The sequence below is a fragment of the Rhineura floridana genome, chromosome 1 (assembly GCF_030035675.1).
Source record: "Rhineura floridana isolate rRhiFlo1 chromosome 1, rRhiFlo1.hap2, whole genome shotgun sequence".
In the NCBI taxonomy this organism is placed as follows: Eukaryota; Metazoa; Chordata; class Lepidosauria; order Squamata; family Rhineuridae; genus Rhineura; species Rhineura floridana.
In genome coordinates, this window is record NC_084480.1 from 221877238 (window position 1) to 221883810 (window position 6573).

Genomic DNA, 6573 nt, shown 5'->3' on the forward strand with positions numbered 1-6573 from the left:
ACATTTGGCATTCACAGGCACCTTAGGCATTTTGTTTTTCTGCTTCTATGTTATCTCAAGTTAACACATTCTGTACCATGTCAAATTAACACCACATGCACTATAGTTCCCAAACTATATCTGCCTAATTTCATTACAGTCCCCCCTCAAAAAGCAATTTAGGGGGTTGAAACTTAATCATTTTCCTCTTTTGGAAGGCTATGATACATCATAAGCATTTGTTTATGCGTTACACTCTCAACCATGCGTTGTATGATCAAGTGAATACATGGAATAAAGCAAGGCAAAATTAGTAAAATCAACAAGATTACACACATGTCCATATGCAGTCAGGGGAAGAGGCCTAAAGGGGAGGGGATCTATACTATTCCCTCCTGCATGCACACACACCCAGCAACTGGAAAAATTGAATTCCTTCACCACTTTTTGCATCAAATGGAAAACTGAATTTGCTGGTTCTTCTCCTGGACTTTCTGACTCCTCTGCTCCTGTAAATAGAAGAAGTCCCCATATCCACAACAGCCACATCTTTGTTTAAGGCAATCGTTTACAACAAAAGCAATACAAGAATATGAACACAATCACAGCTACCACAAGTCCACCTGTTATTCCTTCCCAATTGATTTCCCATGCAACTGGAATTAAGGAAGGAAAGTCCATTTTACTCCTTTTTCTTCTTGAATCTCACCTTCAGGCCGAGACCGGGCACAATCTCCAACAGCCACTTGTCTTCAGGACCCTTCTCCTGTCCCTCAGCTGTAGGGAGGTCCTGGGCTACCTCCTTCCCTGGCTCCACTGGTGGTGATGCCGCCTTAAGTCTGCTGACGTGGATCCACTTGGATGTTCCTTGGATCTTGACCGCTGCATGGGTTGTCAACAGGACCTGTTTCGGCTCACTCCACTTGTCTTTAAGAGGTTCCTGCTGCCACTTCCGAACTCGGACCCAGTCTCCAGGTTTATAGGAATGGATCGGTCCCTCCAATGGCAATCTCTGGAACTCTCTTGTGTACCTATGAAGATCATGTAATACAGACTGCAGGGCAGTTACATATTCAACAACAGCATTGTCACCTAACAATGTATTTACAGAACTACCTTTTCCCTGCCCCAACCGTGGTGGTCTGCCATACAAAACCTCATATGGTGTCAATTTAGTCTCTCCCCGGGGACTACAACGAATTCTGGTTAATGCAATCGGTAGTGCCTCTGGCCATTTCAATTTAGTTTCTCTACAAATCTTGGTCAAAGTCTGTTTTGTGGTTCTAACCATTCATTCGATCTGCCCAGATGATTGCGGCCTCCATGGAGTGTGTAGTTTCCACTGTATTCCTAAAAAGTCACTTACTTGTTGAACAACCTTGGAAACAAAATGTGGCCCTCGGTCCGATTCAATACATTCTGGCAACAAGAAACGTGGTATGATCTCCTTTAGTAAAATCTTTGCCACAGTTTGCGCTGTTGCATGACGACAAGGAAAAGCTTCCACCCATCCAGTGAGTTGGTCCACAATAATTAACAAATAGCGCCACCCCATGGTCCTTGGAAGTTCAGCAAAGTCTATTTGAATAGGCTGGAAGGGATAGAAAGCCCAAGGGCGGCCTCCCATTGGTGCTGGGGGCTTAGGCCCTGCTGCATTAATGGCTGCACAAGTAGGACATTGGCTAGCTGCCCTTTGAGTCTCTACATACAGTTCTGGTGCAATGATATAACGAATCATCAAATCTCCCAAGGCACTTCCTCCCAAATGCGTGGCTTTGTGCATATTGAGCACTACATTTCTTAACAGAGGGCGGGGAATAATAATCTGCCCTTCTGGTACTTGCCACCATCCTCCTGGGAGAAGTTTAGCATTTGCCTCTTGGGCTCTCTGGATTTCCTCTGGCAAATATATTGCCTGGTAGTTGGATAAGTTAAGTGATGGAATTAACGCTCCCTGTCTCTCTTGCTCTCCTATCTCTAATGCTGCTTCCTTTGAGGCTTGATCTGCCAAACAGTTGCCTGCGCGCAAGATGGGGTCTTTGCACTTGCCATGCACTGGGACATGTATGACAGCCACTTTCCTGGGCTTTAATAATGAGGACAGGAATGCTTTAATTTCACTGCCATTCTGGATGGGTTGTCCATTACTTCCTAAAAATCCTCTTTCCTTCCACAATGCCCCAAAAGCATGTGTTGTGCCAAAAACATATTTAGTCAGTGTATAAATTGATCTCTTTGTCTGCATATAAGTCCAAAGCCTTGGTTGCAGCCCACAGTTCTGCCTGCTGAGCTAACCAGCTAGGAGAGAGAGCTTGTTTCCATAAGATCTCTTTGCCTTTAACAACTGCAGCTCCTGTACAACGCTTGCCTTCCACTATTCGGCTGGACCCATCTACAAAGACATTATCTGCCTCTTCTATCGGTATGTCTCTCAGTCCTGGCCTTATGGAGGTATCTTGATCTAGAACTTCCAAGCAATCATGTAACAACTCCCCTGGTTCAGGGATTAAGGTAGCTGGGTTCGAAGTATTGCAAACTGACAGGGTCAGATTATTACGTCCAGTTAGCAAATTCTCATAGGAAGACTGTCTTGAAGGATTGAGAACTTTATCTGCCTTTGTTCCCAATATTCTGGCTACATCATGTGGGCCTGTTATTTCTAGCTGTGCCCCCATGACAATTTTCTCAGCCTTTTGCAACAAGCACGCTGCTGCCGCTACCGCTCTCAAGCAGGTGGGCCACCCTTTGGCAACAGGATCCAGTACTTTAGAATAGTATTCTATCGGTCGCCATTTGTCTCCCCACTTCTGTGTCAGGACTCCTGAAGCTACTCCCTTGTTTTCACTCACATACAATTGGTATGGCTTCTGTCCATCTGGTAGGGCTAGCACAGGAGGGTTGCTTAGGGCTTGTTTCAACTCCCTAAATGCTTTTTCCATTAATTTAGTCCATTTCTAATCCTTTAGGAACTGTTGGATAAGGGGTTGGAGACCTTCTCGAACCTCGCGCCTGAGGGGGTATTGTTTCACTGGTTGGGGCTTTACTCCAGGTTTTAAGGTGACTTTCACAGGTTCTGCTTCTAAAGCCCTGGCTGGGTTATCCTTGTGTGCCCATACTATATCTGGGATGCTTTCTGCCTCTGCCCCCCATTCCAAGGCTGGGGCAGGTTTGTGTTGCATCACCAGGGCCATCTGATATGAAGAGCTACAACATTTAGGAATAGTAACTCTCATCAGATTCCCTTCAAAGGAAATGGAAGCTTGCAGTTTTGTTAAAATGTCTCTGCCCAGTAAGGCAACAGGGCAATTTGGGGATACCAGAAATTCATGTTGTATATGTCCATCTCCAATTTTGACCAACTGAGGCCATGTGAAGTGAAGATTTTGCTTTATCCCATCAATGCCTTCCACCTTCTTAATGTGGGGGCTTATTTGGTCAGGCTGTGCCCCTGGCAAAATAGAATATGTTGCCCCGGTGTCAATAAGGGCATTGTGCTTTTGTCCCCTAACTCTAAGAGGCACTACTGGTTCCTCTAGCCTCTTAGGGGACAGGCCTGACCACCTTCATTCTGAATCCTCCTCATGCCCCATCATTTCCCTTTCAAGCTGGCGAATTTCCCTTTCAAGTTGGTGGGCTCCAGGCTCCTGCTTTTTAGGCTGACGGGGGCCTGGTGTTCGCTCTTGGCGCCCTTCTCTATTTCGGGGACAGTCCTTGGCCCAATGGCCCTTTTCATGACATCTTGCACATTCATCTTTCTCCAATTTACGTCTGGGCCCTCTTTGGGTATTCCCTTTCTGTTCAGTGGCCATTGCTGCTGCCATGATGGCACATTCTTTCCTCCAATGCTTCTCCCCCTCCTTTTTCTCTGCTTGGTCTCTATTCACATACACCTTAAAGGCGATTTCTACCACTTGGGCTATAGGCATTGCTGGAGCCCCCTCAAGCTTCTGTAGCTTCCTTCTAATATCTGGGGCTGACTGCGCAATGTACATAGTGTTAAGGAGACGAAGGTTATCGGGGCTGTCTGGATCCATGGTACTATACTGCCGGAACGCCTTTTGTAACTTTTGTAAGAATGCTGCTGGATCCTCCCCTGCACCCTGTCGAATCTCATAAATTTTACTCAAATTGCAGGTTCGTGGAACAGCGTGTTGAAGCCCATGGAGTATCAGGCGCCTATAATTTTCAAGGGGCTGGGGGGTTCCTATTCGGCAATTCCACCCAGGGTCTACGTCTGGAAAGCTCTGTGCCACTGGGACCCCATTCTGCTGGGCTGCATCTATCTCTGCCTGCCGCCTAGCCTGGCTTATCACCATCGTGCGTTCTTCTGGGCTCAAAAGTGTTTGGAGTAGGGTCTGAACATCAGCCCACGTAGGGTTGTGACTTGAAAATATTGATTGGAACAAATCCTGCATTCTGGTTGAGTCTTCCCTCAGGGTTGGGGTCTGATTTTTCCAGTTAAACAAATCTGAGGTGGAGAAAGGGGTGTATACGTATGATCTTGGGGCTACAGCAGGGGCAGCAGGGTTTGCCACCTCTCTCATAGGGCATGTCAGATCAGCCATATCTTCTCTTTCCCTTTCCTGCCTCCTCACTGCCTGTAATCTCGTCGTCACCCCTGGCCATATGGGGCTGGGGACAGGTTGTTTAGGTAGCTCACCCACGCATGAAGCTAATTCCTGTCCCATTTCCTCTCTCAGGCCTGTTTACATTTCACTAAGTTGCCTTTGTAATTGTGTCAGCTGTTGTTGATTCTGAGCCGCTAGAAATCTCCACTTCTGTTCAGTCGTTTCTAACTGCTTGATGTATTCACCTAACACAGGAGACGTGGGGGGGGTTGAGGCTTGTTGCGGTGAGGCTAATGTGCCAGACCCACTTCCTGAAGGGGTCCTCCATGGGGGGTTATACGGAGGGGGAGCAGTGGGCAATACACCATCCACAAAAAGATCCTCCTCTGGCTGACTTAAAACTACAGGAAGATCGGATTTAGGGTGGGGCTTGGACTTTTTAACCGCCATGGCTAAGGCTATCATTGCTTTACAACAAGCACCTTTACATTTTTTTATCCAGGGTGGGTTTGTTCCCACCAAATCCTGCCACACATCTATGTAGGAAAATTGATCCCATCTTTCCTCTTTTGTGACTTTCGCATGCACAGCACTTATAATACTTTTATCCCAAGTTCCCCCCCCAGGCCATTCCAAGCCCCACGTAGTCCATTCATTATTGCAAAACTTAATCAAACCCCATTTAGTCATAGCACCAGCACCATATGCATTTTTAAAATCTTTAAAATTTCTCAAAAAACATCCCAACGGATTCTGCAGTTTTTCTTCCCGAGACACCCCTGTTCCCATCTTACTGGGTTTTTCAACTGCCTGCTATAGGTCAGTTCCCTGGGCTTTTCAACAGGCTCTCATCTCACAGGCCCCTCGTGAAGTCGCCCCTACTCCTCCCGATTCTGCAAGCAGATTTTACCGGGCTTTCTCAGTAGGTCTTCTGACTCTCATGACCACCACAGTCACCGACAGCTTCCCGTTATTCCTGAGGTGTTGGCTCTCTGGTTTCACTATTGGAGCTCCGGTTGATACTGCTGTGCCTTCTGCTCTTCGCACCCTTGGCCCCAAGGCAGGTTCAAACAACCTGGAGCGCTCTCCTTGGCCCGCCCGGGGTGACCCAGGAGGCCAGCAGGTCAGCCAGACCTCCTGCGCTGGCTCGCCAGAATTGTTACACCAAAAATGGCTCTTTACATCTGGAGGAAGCTCCAAATACACACCAGATGGGAAACCAAAGAATAAGTCAACACCTTTATTGATTACCAATATCTTTTGCAAAAGAGAGACTAGGTATCCGGCTCGTGCCTGAAAACCAGTCTGAAGCAGGATTACAGATACAAGTGATATATGCTTTCAAGCCTCCTCACACAACCCCTCCCTTCTTGTTTGTAACTTTCCCAGACTTTCTCCATTGTCTTGCATTAAGCTAACGTCCTGGCCTTGAGTGCTTCATCCGTGCTGTCTACCTCCCCCTGGCGCGATACATTCCAGTGAGCCATTATCTACTTGAACAGTATCTTGTTACATGGGATGAACAAGCTAGCAGAACATTTGGCATTCACAGGCACTTTAGGCATTTTGTTTTTCTGCTTCTATGTTATCTCAAGTTAACACATTCTGTACCGTGTCAAATTAACACCACATGCACTATAGTTCCCAAACTATATCTGCCTAATTTCATTACACCAGGATTCTTTGGCAGAAGCCATGACTGTTTAAAGTGGAATAATAGTGGAATAAATGTATGGTGTGAATGGGGCTATAATGTTCAGTTGCTAATCCTTACTGATTCCACCCCAGGATGAGAGACCTCAAGGGAACAGGGAGACATGCAGCTGTATGATTCTGTTACAGAGAAAAAGAAGGAAGTAGAAGAGATTGTTTTAGGGGAGGAAATTACTGAAAAGCGTGGGTAACTGCATTCTGTGGGTGGTGGGGTTTTTAAAATAGCTCTCTTATAGGCAGAAAAGGAAACAAAGATGAAGTAGAGGAAAAAGTGAAATGTGAAACTGGTACAAGATGCAAATGAAATGTAATA